Below are 17,558 nucleotides of genomic sequence, written 5' to 3'. Positions count from 1 at the left end.
ATGAGATCAAAAACACAATATATGGGGGAAAGGAGTAAAAAAATGTAGATCTTTTAGAATGTGTTTGATCTTAAATGACTACCATTTAAAACAAGTAGATATAGTTATAGGTCAACATATATGAACACCATCATAGCCACAAATTAAAAACCTACAACAGATTCACAAAAACTAGAGAGAAAGGAACAGAAGCATACCACTAAAAGTCATCAACAATGTTGTAAATCAACTATACTCCAATAAAAAATTTAAAAAATAAATAAAAATAAAATAAAAAGGAAAGTCATCAAAACACAAGGGAAGAAACTAAAAGAAGTACAAAACAATCAGAAAACAAGTAACAAAATGGCAATATGTATGTACCTATCAATAAACACCTTATATGTCAATAGACTAAATTATCCAATCAAAAGATTTCGTGTGGCTGATTGGATTAAAAACAAGATCCGTATATATTCTGCTTACAAGAGATTCATTTCAGAGCTAAAGACACACAGACTGAAAGCAAGAACGTGGGGAAAAAAAGATATTTCATGCAGATGGAAATGACAAGAAAGTGGAGGTAGCAGTATTCATATCAGACAAAATAAACTTTAAAACAAAGTCTATAACAAAAGAGAAAGAAGGTCATTACATAATGATAAAGGGATCAGTACAAGAAGAGAGTATTATGCTAGTTAACATATATGTACCTAATACAAGAGCACATAAATATATAAAGCAAATATTAACGGACATAAAGGGAGAAATTGCCAACACTACAATAATAGTAGGGAACTTTAACATCCACTTATATCAATGGACAGATCATCCAGACAGAAAGTCAATAAGGAAACAATGGTCTCAAATAACACATTAGAGCAGTTGGACTTAACAGATATATACAGGACATTCCATCCAAAAACAGTACAATACACATTCATCTCAAGTGCACATGGAATGGTCTCCAGGGTAGGTCACATGCTAGGCCGCAAAACAAGTCTCAACAAATTAAAGAGGACAGAAATTATATCAAGCATTTTTTCCAACCAGAACAGTATGAAACTAGAAATCAATTACAGAAAGGAAAATGGGAAAAAAACAAACACATGGAGACAAGACAACGTGCTACTAAAAAACCAAGAGATTGATGAAGAAACCAAAAGGAAATCATAAAATACCTCTAAACAAATGAAAATGGAAACACAACACTCCAAAATCTATGGGATGTACCAAAAGCAGTTCTAAAGGGGAAGTTTATAGAGATACAATTTACCTCAAGAAACAAGAGAAATCTCAAATAAACAACCTACCTACCATCTAAACAAATTAAAAAATCAAAGAACAGACAAAGTCCAAAGTCATCAGAAGGAAGGAACAATAAAGATCAGACATAAAATGGAGATTAAAAATAGTAAAAATCAATGAAACCAAGAGCTGTTTTTTGAAAAGATTAATAAAATTGATAAACCTTTAGCTAGGCTCACCAAGAAGAAAAGAGAAGCACCCAAATATACAAAATAAGAAATGAAAGAGGAGAAATAACTACAAAAAAAAATCATAAGAGAATACTACAAACAGTTATAAGCCCACAAATTGGTCAACCTAGAAGAAATGGACAAATTTCTAGAAACATACAACTTCACAAGACTGAATCAAGAAGAAGCAAACAGGGACTTCTCTGGTGGCCCAGTGGTAAAGAATCTGCCTTACAATGCAGGGGACGCCAGTTCGATCCCTAGTCAGGGAAATAAGATCCCACATGCCATGGGACAACTAAGCCCATGCACCACAATTACTGAGCTCAGACACCTCAACTAGAGCTCGTGTGCCACAAACCACAGAGCACACGAGCTCTGGAACCCGAGCACCACAACTACAGAGCCCACATGCCCTGGAGCCTGCATGCCACAATTAGAGAAGAGAAAACCTGCACACCACAACTAGACAGAAGCCCGTGTACCACAACAAAGACCCCATGTGCTGCAACGAAAGATCCCGCATGCCTTAACTAAGATCCCGCATGCCACAACTAAGACCTGATGCAGCCAAAAATAAATAATAAATAAATCTTTTAAAAGAAGAAGAAGAAACAAACAATTTGAACAGATCAATCACTAGTAAAATTGAATTTGTGAAAAAAATAAAAATTTAAAAAAAACCTCCCAACAAACAAATGTCCAGAACCGGATGGCTTCACAGGGAAATTTTACCAAATGTAAAGAAGAAGGAACATTTCCAAATTCATTCTACAAGGCCACCATTACTCACATACCAAAACCAGAAAAAGACACCACAAAAAAAGAAAATTACAGGCCAATGAAGAACATAGATGCAAAAATTTTCAACAAAGTATTAGCAAATCAAATTCAACAATACATTAAAATGATCATACACCATGATCAAGTGGGCTTTATCCCAGGGATGCAAGGATGGTGCAATATCTACAAATCAACCAACATGATACACCTCTTTAACAAAGCGGAGAATAAAAATTATATGATCCCCTTTGAGCCCTGAACCAAGATGGTGGAGTAGAAGGATGGGCTCTCACTCCCTCTTGTGAGAAAACCAGAATCACAACTAGCTGCTGGACAATCATCGACAGGAAGACACTGGAACTCACCAAAAAAGATACCCCACATCCAAAGACAAAAGAGAAGCCACAATGAGATGGTAGGAGGGGTGCAATCACAGTAAAATCAAGTCCCATAACTGGGTGACTCACAGAATGGAGAACACTTATACCAGAGAAGTCCACCCACTGGAGTGAAGGTTCCGAGCCCCACATCAGGCTTCCCAACCTGGGGGTCCGGCAATGGGAGGAGGAATTCCTAGAGAATCAGACTTTGAAGGTTAGTGGGATTTGACTGCAGCACTTCAACAGAACTGGGGGAAACAGAGACTCCATTCTTGGAGGGCACACACAAAGTAGTGTGTGCATCAAGACCCAGGGGAAGGAGCAGTGACCCCAGGGGAGACTGAACCAGACCTACCTGCTAGTGTTGGAAGGTCGCCTGCAGAGGCAGGGGGTGGCTGTGGCTCACCATGGGGACAAGAACACTGACAGCAGAAGTTCTGGGAAGTATCCCTTGGCGTGAGCCCTCCCACAGTCTGCCATTAGCCCCACCAAAGAGCCCAGGTAGGCTCCAGTGTTGGGTCGCCTCAGGCCACAAAACCAACAGGGAGGGAACCCAGCCCCACCCATCAGCAGTCAAGCAGATTAAAGTTTTACTGAGCTCTGCCCACCAGAGCAACAGTCAGCTCTACCCACCACCAGTCCGTCCCATCAGGAAACTTGCACAAGCCTCTGAGATAGCCTCATCCACCAGAGGGCAGAAGCAAGAAGAACTACAATCCTGCAGCCTGTGGAACAAAAACCGCATTCACAGAAAGATACACAAGATGAAAAGGCAGAGGGCTATGTACCAGATGAAGGAACAAGATAAAACCCAGAAAAACAACTAAATGAAGTGGAGATAGGCAACCTTCCAAAAAAAGAATTCAGAATAATGATAGTGAAGATGATCCAGGACTCAGAAAAACAATGGAGGCAATGATCGAGAAGATGCAAGAAATGTCTAACAAAGACCTTGAAGAATTAAAGAACAAACAAACAGAGATGAACAATACAATAACTGAAATGAAAACTACACTAGAAGGAATCAATAGCAGAATAACTGAGGCAGGAGAAGAGATAAGTCACCTGGAAGATACAATGGTGGAATTCATGCTGTGGAACAGAATAAAGAAAAAAGAATGAAAAGAAACGAAGGCAGCATAAGAGACCTCTGGGACAACATTAAACACAACAACATTCGCATTATAGGGGTCCCAGAAGGAGAAGAGAGAGAGAAAGGACCAGAGAAAATATTTGAAGAGATTATAGTTGAAAACTTCCCTAACATGGGAAAGGAAATAGCCACCCAAGCCCAGGAAACACAGAGAGTCCCACACAGGATAAACCCAATGAGAAACAGTCCCATACAGGATAAACCCAAGGAGAAACACGTCAAGACACATAGTAATCAAACTGGCAAAAATTAAAGACAAAGAAAAATTATTGAAAGCAGCAAGGGAAAAATGACAAATAACATACAAGGGAATTCCCATAAGGTTAACAGCTGATTTCTCAGCAGAAACTCTACAAGCCAGAAGGGAGTGGCATGATATACTTAAAGTGAGGAAAGGGAAGAAACTACAACCAAGACTACTCTACCAGCAAGGATCTCATTCAGATTCCATGGATAAATCAAAAGCTTTACAGACAAGCAAAAGCTAAGAGAATTCAGCACCACCAAACCAGCTCTACAACAAATGCAAAGGAACTTCTCTAAGTGGGAAACACAGAGAAGAAAACGACCTACCAAAACAATCCCAAAACAATTAAAAAAATGGTCATAGGAACATACATATCGACAATTACCTTAAACGTGAATGGATTCAATGCTCCAACTAAAAGACACAGGCTTGCTGAATGGATACAAAAACAAGACCCATATATATGCTGTCTACAAAAGACCCACTTCAGACCTAGGGACACATACAGACTGAAAGTGAGGGGATGGAAAAAGATATTCCATGCAAATGGAAATGAAACGAAAGCTGGAGTAGCAATACTCATATCAGATAAAATAGACTTTAAAATAAAGAATGTTACAAGAGACAAGGAAGGACACTATAATGATCAAGGGATCAATCCAAGAAGAAGATATAACAATTATAAATACATATGCACCCAACATAGGAGCACCTCAATACATAAGGCAACTGCTAACAGCTATAAAAGGGGAAATCAACAGTAACACAGTAATACTTGGGGACTTTAACACCTCACTTACACCAATGGACAGATCATTCAAAATGAAAATAAATAAGGAAACAGTAGCTTTAAATGACACAATAGACCAGATAGATTTAATTGATATTTATAGGACATTCCACCCCAAAACAGCAGATTACACTTTCTTCTCAAGTGCGCACAGAACATTCTACAAGATAGATCACATCTTGGGTCACAAATCAAGCTCAGTAAATTTAAGAAAATTGAAATCGTATCAAGCATCTTTTCTGACCACAATGCTATGAGATTAGAAATGAATTACAGGGAAAACAACGTAAAAAACACAAACAGATGGAGGCTAAACAATACGTTACTAAATAACCAAGAGCTCACTGAAGAAATCAAAGAGGAAATCAAAAAATACCTAGAGACAAATGACAATGAAAACACGACGATCCAAAACCTATGGGATGCAGTAAAAGCAGTTCTAAGACAGAAGTTTATAGCTATACAAGCCTGCCTCAAGAAATAAGAAAACTCTCAAATAAACAATATAACTTTACACCTTAAGAAACTAGAGAAAGAAGAATAAACAAAACCCAAAGTTAGCAGAAGGAAAGAAATCATAAAGATCAGAGGAGAAACGAATGAAATAGAAACAAACAAAACAGTAGCAAAGATCAATAAAACTAAAAGCTGGTTCTTTGAGAAGATAAACAAAACTGATAAACCATTAGCCAGACTCATCAAGAAAAAGAGGGAGAGGACTAAAATCAATAAAATTATAAATGAAAAAGGAGAAGTTACAACAGATATCGCAGAAATACAAAGCATCCTAAGAGACTACTACAAGCAACTCTATGCCAATAAAATGGATTGGACAACCTGGAAGAAATGGACAAATTCTTAGAAAGGCATAACCTTCCAAGACTGAACCAGGAAGAAACAGAAAATATGAACAGATCAATCACACGTAATGACATTGAAACTGTGATTAAAAATCTTCCAACAAACAAAAGTCCAGGAGAGATGGCTTCACAGGTGAATTCTGTCAAATGTTTAGAGAAGAGCTAACACCCATTCTTCTCAAACTCTTCCAAAAATTTGCAGAGGAAGGAATACTCCCAAACTCATTCTGTGAGGCAACCATCACCCTGCTACCAAAACCAGACAAAGGTACTACAAAAAAAGAAAATTACAGATGCAAAAATCCTCAACAAAATGCTAGCAAACAGGATCCAACAACACATTAAAAGGATCATACACCATGATCAAGTGGGATTTATGCCAGGGATGCAAGGATTCTTCAATATAGGCAGATCAATCCATGTGATACACCATATTAACAAATTGAAGAATAAAAACCATATGATCATCTCAATAGATGCAGAAAAAGATTTTGACAAAATTCAACACCCATTTATGATAAAAGCTCTGCAGAAAGTGGGCATAGAGGGAACCTACCTCAACATAATAAAGGCCATATACAACAAACCCACAGCAAACGTCATTCTCAATGGTGGAAAACTGGAAGCATTTTCTCTAAGATCAGGAACAAGACAAGGATGGGCACTCTCACCACTATTATTCAACATAGTTTTGGAAGTCCTAGCCACGGCAATCAGAGAAGAAAAAGAAATAAAAGGAATACAAACTGGAAAGGAAGAAGTAAAACTGTCACTGTTTGCAGATGACATGATACTATACATAGAGAATACGAAAGATGCCACCAGAAAACTACTAGAGCTAATCAATGAATTTGGTAATGTTGCAGGATACAAAATTAATGCACAGAAATCTCTTGCATTCCTATACACTAATGATGAAATATCTGAGACAGAAATTAAGGAAACACTCCCATTTACCATTGCAACAAAAAGAATAAAATATCTAGGAATAAACCTACCTAGGGAGACAAAAAACCTGTATGCAGAAAACTATAAGAGACTGATGAAAGAAATTAAAGATAATACCAACAGATGGAGAGATATACCATGTTCCTGGATTGGATCAATATTGTGAAAATGACTATAGTACCCAAAGCAATCTACAGATTCAATGCAATCCCTATCAAATTACCAATGGCATTTTTTATGGAACTACAACAAAAAATCTTAAAATTTGTACAGAAACACAAAAGACTCCGAATAGCCAAAGTAGTCTTGAGGGAAAGAAACAGAGCTGGAGGAATCTGACTCCCTGACTTCAGACTATACTACAAACCTACAGTAATCAAGACAATATGATACTGGCACTAAAACAGAAACATAGATCAATGGAACAAGATAGAAAGCCCAGAGATAAACCCACTTACCTATGGTCAACTAATCTATAACAAAGGAGGCAAGGATATACAATGGAGAAAAGACAGTCTCTTCAGTAAGTGGTGCTGGGAAAACTGGACAGCTACATGTAAAAGAATGAAATTAGAACACTCCCTAACACCATACACAAAAATAAACTCAAAATGGATTAGAGACCTAAATGTAAGACCAGACACAGTAAAACTCTTAGAGGAAAACATAGGAAGAACACTCTTTCACATAAATCACAGCAAGATGTTTTTTGATCCACCTCCTAGAGTAATGGAAATAAAAACAAAAATAAACAAATGGGACTGAATGAAATTTCAAAGCTTTTGCACAGCAAAGGAAACCATAAACAAGACAAAAAGACAACCCTCAGAATGGGAGAAAATATGTGCAAACGAATCAATGGACAAAGGATTAATCTCCAAAATGTATAAACAGCTCATGCAGCTCAATATTAAAAAAACAAACAACCAAATCCAAAAATGGGCAGAGACCTAAATAGACATTTCTCCAAAGAAGACATACAGATGGCCAAGAAGCACATGAAAAGCTGCTCAACATCACTAAAGATTAGAGAAATGCAAATCAAAACTACAATGAGGTATCACCTCACACCAGTCAGAATGGGCATCATCAGAAAATCTACAAACAACAAATGCTGGAGAGGGTGTGGAGAAAAGGGAACACTCTTGCACTGTTGGTGGGAATGTACATTGATACAGCCACTATGGAGAACAGTATGGAGGTTCCTTTTTAAAACTAAAAATAGCACTACCATATGACCCAGCAATCCCACTACTGGGCATATACCCTGAGAAAACCATAATTCAAAAAGACTCATGTACTGCAATATTCACTGTAGCTCTCTTTACAATAGCCAGGACATGGAAGCAACTTAAGTGTCCATTGACAGATGAATGGATAAAGAAGGTGTGGCACATATATACAATGGAATATTACTCAGTCATTAAAAGGAATGAAATTAGGTCATTTGTTGAGACGTGGATGGATCTAGAGACTGTCATACAGAGTGAAGTAAGTCAGAAAGAGAAAAACAGATATCGTATATTAACGCATATATGTGGAACCTAGAAAAATGGTACAGATGAACCCGTCTGCAGGGCAGAAATTGAGACACAGACGTAGAGAACAAACGTATGGACACCAAGAGGGGAAAGCGGCAGGGGGGTGGGGGTGTGTGTGATGAATTGGGAGATGGGAATTGACATGTATACACTGATGTGTATAAAATTGATGACTAATTAGAACCTGCTGTATAAAAAATAAATAAAATAAAATTCAAAAAAAAGAAAAAAGAAATTGTCTACAGCTAAGAACATAGGCCTGTTAAGGATGCTTGCATCTATTGAATATATTAATGAGTTATTGGCCTGTAGTTTTCATTTTTCGTAATCTTTTTATCTGTTTATGCCTTCGGTAAAATTCTGTTTTCATGAAATAAACAAAATCATATGATTCCCTTCAATAGATGCAGAAAAAGGTTTTGACAAAATTCAACATTCATTTATGAGAAAAACTCTCAACAATGTGAGTATAGAGGGGACATACCTCTATATAATAAATGCCATATATGACAAACCCACAGCCAACATCATATTTAATGTTGAAAAGCTGAAAGCATTTTCCTCTAAGACCAGGAACAAGACAAGGATGCCCACTCTCACCAGTTTTATTTGACCCAGTACTGGAAGTTCTAGCCACAGCGATCAGGAAAGGGAAACAAAATCAAAAATAAACAGATAAAAAGCTTTTGCACAGTGAAGGAAACTATCAACAAAATGAAAAGGCAGCCAACTGAATGGGAGAAGATATTTGCAAATGATATATCTGCTAAGGGATTAATAACAAAAATATGTAAAGAGCTCACAACTCAACATCAAAATAACAAACAACTAGATTAAAATAAGGCATGGAACCTGAATAGACATTTTTCCAAAACATACAGATGGCCACGGAATATATGAAAATATACTCGGCATCACTAGTCATCAGGGAAATGCAAATCAAAACCACAATGAGATATCACCTCACATCTGTCAAAATGATATTATCAAAAAGACAGGGGACTTCCCTGGTGGCGCAGTGGTTAAGAATCCGCCTGCCAATGCAGGGGACACGGGTTCGAGCCCTGATCCAGGAAGATCCCACATGCCACAACTACTGGAGCCTGCATGCCTAGAGCCCGTGCTCCACAACAAGAGAAGCCACTGCAATGAGAAGCTGGCGCACCACAACGAAGAGTAGCCCCCGCTCACTGCAACGAGAGAAAGCCTGTGTGCAGCAATGAAGATGCAAGGCAGCCAAAAAAAAAAAAAAAAAAAGACAACGGGGAATTCCCTGGTGGTCCAGTGGTTAGGACCTGGCGCTTTCACTGCTGGGGGCCCAGGTTTGATCCGTGGTTGGGGAATGAAGATCCCACAAGCTGTGTGGCACAGCCAGAAAAAACAACAAATAACAACTGTTGGAGAGGGTGTGGAGTAAAGGGAACCCTCTTGCACTGTTGGTGGGAATGTAAATCGGTGCAGCCACTATGGAAAACAGTATGGAGTTTCCTCAAAAAATTAAAAATAGAAGTACCATACAATCCAGCAATTCCACTAATTAGAAAAGATATATGCATCCCTATGTTCCTTGCAGCAATATTTACAATAGCCAATATGGAAGCAACCTAAGTGTCCATTGATAGATGAGTGGATAAACGTGATATGTATATACAAAGGAATATAACTCAGCAATAAAAAAGAATGGAATATTACCATTTGTGACAACGTGAATGGACCTAGAGGTGTCATGCTTAGTAAAAACAGTCAGATGGAGAAAGACAAATACCACAATTTCACATATATGTGGAATCTGAAAAACAAAACAAGTGAACTAACATAACAAAACAGAAACAGACTCATAGATACAGAAAACAAACAGGTGGTTGCCGGAGGTGGGAGGTGTGGGGGGATGTGAGGGAGATTAAGAGGTTCAAACTTCCAGTTACAAAAAAAATTAACTCTTGAGGATGAAATATACAGCATGAGGAATATAGTCAATAGTATTTTAATAACTTTGTATGGTGACAGATCATCACTCAACCTGTGATCATTCTGTAATGTTAAGGAATATCAAATCACTAGTCTGTGTACCTGGAACTAACAGTATTGTAGGTCAATTATACTTTAATTTAAAATAATAATAATTATTATTAGTTGTGGAAAATAAATAGATAAATAAAATACAAGCACTTTGACATTCTCCTCCCTCTGAGCCCCACCCCAAACTTTACAGGATACAGAGCACGTTTCTTTTTGCTTAGTTTTACTCTTAAAATCATTTACAGGACTCCTGTTGTAAAAGACCTGCTTGAAATTGATGATAATATGCATTTACACCCAAGCTCTTTTGGAGATAAATATTCCATATGAATGCAAAGAGTAATTCGTAGATAAAGGTGATGCAGAAACATTCGCATTTATCTGAAATTGAAGGACCACTCTTCTCCCCAGCTGGAGTGGATTTCAAGTGAATGGGAAGCAGCCTCTATCTCTGCAGAGGTGGCCTGGGGATTCAAAAGGCAGGTTCGAAGGGTGAGAAAGAAGACAATGGGAGATCCTCAGACAGGAGCATGAGAGGAGCAATTCCAGACAAGAGGGGCAAAAAGGAAGAGGTGTCAAACCAGGCTACAAATCTCCTGGTAATCCAACACCTGGAATTAAGTACGGTGCGAATAAACTAGGGCCTGGTGGGGTTGGCCCAGCTATGTGGTCCTGCTGGCTAATGACATCAAGCATGATAATATGGTCATTAGGGTGTAGCAAATGACCAAGGGACTATTTAAGTTCTGGTGGCAATAACTGTACTGTTGGGCGTGCCTTCACTGAGAACAGTACTCACGACTGATGGGGTTGAGCTTAGGGCAAGTCCAGACAGACCCTGTTCAGTTCCTCTCATTCCAAATGGTGGCAAAGATGATGGACCTCAAGCCTTGGGTGAGTAAACCCAGCCTTAAGAGGAGTAATGTGGCTCCCAGCCATCTCTCCAGGAAGAGAGATTTTCTTTCCTGCTTCAAATAGGCATGTAAATATTTGGTACAAATTCTCCTTTCTAACCCCACACTGGCTGCCTTCTCCACTCTGTGCAGAACTGGATGTAATGAGCACCTCCTGGTGCTAATATGGACACACTGTCTGTGTCTGTGCAACATGTGTTCAGTTTCCATGGTTTTGCATTGTGTGTTTCCATGAGGCTAAACAGACTTTCAGGCTCATTCACATTTGTTTCTGCTCTGACGATGTAATAATCCCTGCTATGAGGAATAGACCTGCAGAGAGCTTGAGAAGAATTCCACATCTTACCTTTGTCAGACATTTCCATTTGCCCCATCAAAGCTACCAAAACAAATGCTAACTCCCAACAAACCCTGGCCACTACACATATTACTGGCTGAGACTACTGGTTCTCTTACCACTTTGATGTTTAGATCAACATTTTTATAGGTTTTTCAATATTTGCTTTTAGGAGATTCTGAATATATTATTATCTTTATTTAATCTTGAACCATTAGTAAAAACAAAGAGATCCCATTCAGCACTATGTCCTGGACATAGTTCTGTTGCTTCTAACTAATAGTAACTGGTAACTGATTTTAAAAAAAATTTTTTTAATTTCCTTAGCAAGTTAGGAATAGAAAAGAAGAAAAACTTCCTTAATCTGTTAACAGGTATCCACCAAAAAAACTACACAGACATTATACTTAATGTTGAAGTATTAGAGGTATTTCCTTTAAAATAAAAACAAGAAGGGATTCTAACCATCACCATTATTCTCCTAGCCAGTGCAATAACACGAAAAAAATTTTAAAGTAATTATAAAAATCAGGAAGAAAATAATTGTCATTATTTGCAGACAATGTATTGGACTGCCTAAAAATTCCATAAGAATCAACTTTAAGATTACTAGAACTAATAAAGGAGGCCAGTGAGCTAGCCAGGGACATGACCAACACAGTCAATGATCATGACCAGTTAGAAAGCTGTCCACTCACAATAGAAAAAATATAAATTACATATTTATATTTTTAAAGTATGTATAAATTATACATGAATATGTATATATATAATAACTAGAAATAAAGCTAACCAAAAAAATGTGCAGAACCTATAGGAAGACAACTATAAAACTTCATGAACTACATGTCTAAATGGGAAAACTTAATACTAAAAAGATGTCAGATCTCCACTACATAGAAAAAGAGATTCCAGATGGATATTTTTTCTTAAGAGAATGCAAGATAAGTGTTCTTGCTTCTAATTAATGGTAACTGTCCATTGGTAGTATTGTCCATGAATGGAAGGTTCTTCTTATCTTGCCAATCAGACAGGTCTCAACCCTCAGAGAAAAGCAAGAAAAGAGAGAAGAGAAGAATGGAAGGCAGGACAGAGTTATCTTCTCTATAGTCAAGGCAAGACTAAGCAGAGAAAAGCAGAAGTGTCCTCTCACCCCCTACACTCTGATACTAAAGTAGACCATACGATAGTGCAGCCCCTCCAGTAATAACTTATGCATATGGTGCCTATCTCATAGTAGTCAATCAGTGTTAGCTGAGTGAATAGACGTACAAGTGAAGAATCTCAACATGTCCAATGTTTAAGCAAATCAACAATAGAAACAGAAGCTGTATCGGAGACAATGCTTCTTTTTAATTTATTTTATTTATTTATTTGTTTGTTTTTGGCTGCGTTGGTTCTTCGTTGCTGCGCGTGGGCTTTTCTATAGTTGAGGCAAGCGGGGGCTACTCTTCATTGTGGTGCACGGGCTTCTCATTGTAGTGGCTTCTTTTGTTGCGGAGCACAGGCTCCAGGCACACGGGCTTCAGTAGTCGTGGTGCCCGGGCTCAGCAGTTGCAGTTCGCGGGCTCTAGAGCACAGTGTCAGTAGTTATGGCACTCGGGCTTAGTTGCTCCGTGGCTTGTGGGATCTTCCCAGACCAGGGCTCGAACCCATGTCCCCTGCATTGACAGGCAGATTCTTAACCACTGTGCCACCAGGGGAGTCCCTGGCAGGTGGATTCTTAACCACTGCGCCACCAGGGAAGTCCCTCTAAGACAATGTTTACTTTCAAGAATCAGCAGTGATAGGGACTTCCCTGCTGGCGCAGTGCTTAAGAATCCGCCTGCCAATGCAGGGGACAGGGGTTCAAGCCCTGGTCCAGGAGGATCCCACATGCCGCGGAGCAACTAAGCCCGTGTGCCACAAATACTGAGCCTGCGCTCTAGAGCCTGCAAGCCACAACTACCAAGCCCGCTTGCCTAGAGCCCATGCTCCACAACAAGAGAAGCCACCGCAATGAGTAGCCTACTCACCGCAACAAAGAGTAGTAGCCCCCGCTCGCCTCAACTAGAGAAAAGCCCACCGGCAGCAACGAAGAACCAACGTAGCCAAAAATAAATAAATTTATAGAAAAAAAAAGAATCAGCAGTGATAAAGAAGTTCTTATTTCCCCATTGCCTTTGAGCAAATATTCAAAGTGCGGACTCTCACTGGGTGGTATTGACTAAATTCCCATGAAAATTCATTAACTTCATCAACAGACTGAATTACTTTTCAATGCATACACAATCTTCCACATTCTATGTCAGCTGAGGTCAAGTCCTTTTTGCAGTTGGCCTGGGAGGAAAAATAAAAGTAGATGCCAGGAATTTAGGGTATGTACCAAAAGGGAAAAAAGGCGCCAGCACTGGCAGTCACCAGAAGAATCAGCTCCAGTTTGCCTTGTTTGTTTATCAAATGTCCCGTCACAGGACCAGATTCCCTGCCATTCTATGAATGCATATAGCAAGACTCAACACTTGTGTCATGGTTCACTGAGGAAACAGCAAGAATTCCAGAATCAAGAGTCAAGCTGTTGTGATACCCATTAATGCATTCGTAAACAAAGAAGCTGTTTATCTGTAGATTTGTGTTCTGATATTTCACAACTGCCTGAGCAGGCTTTGTTCAGTCCATGATAAGTAGATCTCACCCTGGCTTGCTGAGCTTGCCATCTGTTAAATTCAGTCTCAACTACTGCGATGTTGTTGCCTCTAGTAGATTACAAAAACTAACATTCACTTTCTTTTTCTTTCTTTTTCTTTTAATGAGCAGATAGTGCAGAGAGTTCCCATATATCCCCTCTTCCCTGAACAGTTTTCCCCGCATTAGTGTAGTACATTTGTGACAAATTGATAAATCAATAGTAAGGTCCACAGTTTATATTAGAGTTCATTCTTTGTATCATACAGTTCTATAGACTTCGACAAATGCACATGTATCCATCATGTATCATATAGTATCATGCAGAATAGTTCCACCTCCCTAAAAATCCCCTGAGCTTCACTTCTTCATCCCTCCTCCTCTCTCCCCTTGAACACTGGAAACCTCTGATATTTTTACTGTCTCCATAGTCTTGCCTTTTCCAAAATACCATGTAGCTGGAATCATACAGCGCGTAGCCTCTTCGGATTGGTTTCTTTCACCTAGTAATATGCATTTAAGATTCCATGTCTTGCATTGCTTGATAGCTCATTTCTTTCTTTTTTTAAAATAAATTTATTTATTTTGTTATTTTATTTTGTTTTATTTCTTGGCTGCGTTGGGTCTTTGTTGCTGCGCGCGGGCTTTTCTCTGGTTGCCACGAGCAGGGGCTAATCTTCGTTGTGGTGCGCTGGCTTCTCATTGCGGTGGCTTCTCTTGTTGCAGAGCACGGGCTCTAGGCACACAGGCTTCAGTAGTTGTGGCATGTGGGATCTTCCTGGACCAGGGCTCGAACCCGTGTCCCCTGCATTGGCAGGCAGATTCTTAACCACTGTGTCACCAGGGAAGCCCAACTCATTTCTTTTTATTGCTGAATAATATTCCATTGTTTGGAGGTACTACAGCATGTTTATCCATTCAAGTGACACTGATGTTCACTTCTGACTGATTTGAACCGCTCATAGAGAGGAATCAGTGGGATGGTTTTATGTTTTCCCTAAGATACTCTAAGGTTCTTTATGTGTGTTTATAAGATACGGGCTGGGGAGAGGGGGAATGAAAGTCACCCTTTATTCCAAGACAAAACCTCTTAAACAGTTTAGTTTACTTCCTTCCAGTCATTTTTTTATATATTCACATTTTAAATATTTTTATTTTACATTATTTTTACACATTATAAATACAATTTTTATCTTGTGTTTCTCACTTACCATTATGAAATTTTGTTGTGGATAGTATGGTTCTCTGACAAGATCCCCTCTCCAAGGCTGACAAATGACATATGACCCCCAGCTGCTGGGAACAGCAGCTGCTGACAGCTCACAGCTATGTCCCTCAGTAGGACTTGTTCTTGGCCTTGTCCAAGGTTATGCTCCCTCCCTGGGTGAGCCCATGGCCAATGACTGGCTGATGCATAAATACAGAGACCCTCTTGTCTCAAATTGGGAAAACTCAGAAGAACCATGTCGGCTCCAGAGATCCCTGTAGAGTCAGGTGAGGCCTCAGTTACAACTACACTGCAAATCAGCTTCTCCCTCTATCCAATCCTTCCTTCTTTACTTTTAATCTGAGAACACTCCCCATATAGCTCATCAACTCTGTTTCAAGGGATCTAAGACAGTTGTCACCAGAAATGGTCTTAGGAAGCAGACTCTAACATTGGATTCTGTAGCTGGATATCTCACAGCAATCCCTTAGGCAATGAGTACCCTTTCACTGGTGGTAGTTGGAGCATGGAGAGCCCTTGGTGTGCTGTGGTGATGCGATTATTAAAACTTTCACAAATGGTAAAACTGGGATGGGATACTGATAGAGGAGGATCTTGATAGGGACAGAGTAAAGGGACAAAGTAGGTGATTAAGTAGTTAATCCCACTAAGGGATCATAAGTAAAATAAAAAATATATATATATATATGGGAGACCCCTGTAAGTTAACGATCACCCAAGAAAGCAGGTTTGCTTAACCACAAAACAAAACAGGCTTGCCTAGCAACAAAACCATGCAAGAGAAGCATGAGACATGCCCCCAAACCATAAAACAATGGTGGAATGAGACCCACATCCTGCCCAGTGAGCTCAGTAGGTTAACGATTGCTAGGACATGCTACTCTGCTCACACTAAAAACAAAAATATAAGGTGACATTACACTGAAACCTGAGGTGATTTACCATATTTTAGTATATGTTACTGCCTTTTCGCTCATTTCCATTGCCCCATGACAGTCCCGGCTTGTCCATGTGGGGACAAGAAAACTCCCCTGCCCAATGTGGAGGAGGGGCTGATGATGGAAGCTTCTCGTCTACTCAAGAATGATGAAGGAGGAGCTTCCCTGGTGGCACAACGGTTGAGAGTCCACCTGCCGATGCAGGGGACGCGGGTTCGTGCCCCGGTCCGGGAAGATCCCACATGCCGCGAAGCGGCTGGGCCCGTGAGCCACGGCCGCTGAGCCTGCGCGTCCAGAGCCTGTGCTCCGCAGCGGGAGAGGCCACAACAGTGAGAGGCCCGCGTACCGCAAAAAAAAAAAAAAAAAAAAAAAGAATGATGAAGGAGTTGGGCTTCTCGCCCTCCCTATTCTTCCTTTGATTACAAAACTGTAGCCCACTAAGCTCTCAGGGCAGCACCGTCTTGCCTGCCCACTTGTAAGCCTCACAAGTATCCTATCCTAATGAAACACTTATCTATCTCTTTGCCTCTCACTGAATTCTTTCTGCACTGAGACATAGAGAACCAGAGCTTCTCAGAGCGCCCAGAAATGCACTTCTGTGGGTTCATTCTGGTCATGTAAGGCCTTTGCTGAGAAATTCACTGATAGCCTTGTAGGGGGTTCCCTTGTAAGTTCTTCTTTTCTCTTGCTGTTTCTAAGATTCTCTCTTTGCTTTGATTTTGACAGCTTTATTATAATGGGTCTTAGAGAATATATCTTTACATCGACTTTGTTTGGGGACCTATTCACTTCATGAACTTGGATGTCCAAATCTCTCCCCAGATTTGGAAAGTTCTCAGCCATTTTGTCTTTAAATAAGCTTTCCACCCCCTTCTCCCTCTCTTCTTCTGAGACTCCCATAATTTGCAGATCATTTCTTTTGATGGTGGCCCAAAAATCATGCAGGCTTTCTTCAGCCTTTTTTAATTTAAAAAAAATTTTCCCCTCTGGATAATTCCATAGTTATTATCTTTTAATTCACAGATTTTTTCTCTTTAATTCATTCTGCTGTTGATGCTCTCTATTGCATTTTTTATTTCATTCACTGTATTTTTGTTCTTTCTAATGATTTCTGTGTCTTCGTTAAACTTCTCATTTTGTTTGTGCATTGTTTTCCTGATTTTGTTAAACTGTCTTTCTGTGTTTTCTTGTAGCTCACTGAGCTTATTTAAAACAGCTCTTTTGACATCTTTATTGGGTAGATCTCCAGGTCTTGGGTTCAGTCACTGGAAGAATGATTGTGATCTTTTGGTGACATCA

The 17,558-nt window shown here is 39.4% G+C and overlaps 1 pseudogene; it reads right to left on the bottom strand.

Moving 5' to 3' along the window:
* Window positions 1–10,913: 10,913 nt before the first annotated feature.
* On the bottom strand, window positions 10,914–17,102 carry LOC136133561 (Golgi reassembly-stacking protein 2-like; annotated as a pseudogene).
* Between the last annotated feature and the right edge of the window lie 456 nt (window positions 17,103–17,558).

The sequence above is a fragment of the Phocoena phocoena genome, chromosome 14 (assembly GCF_963924675.1).
Source record: "Phocoena phocoena chromosome 14, mPhoPho1.1, whole genome shotgun sequence".
NCBI lineage: Eukaryota > Metazoa > Chordata > Mammalia > Artiodactyla > Phocoenidae > Phocoena > Phocoena phocoena.
This window is presented reverse-complemented; position numbering and strand designations above follow the sequence as displayed.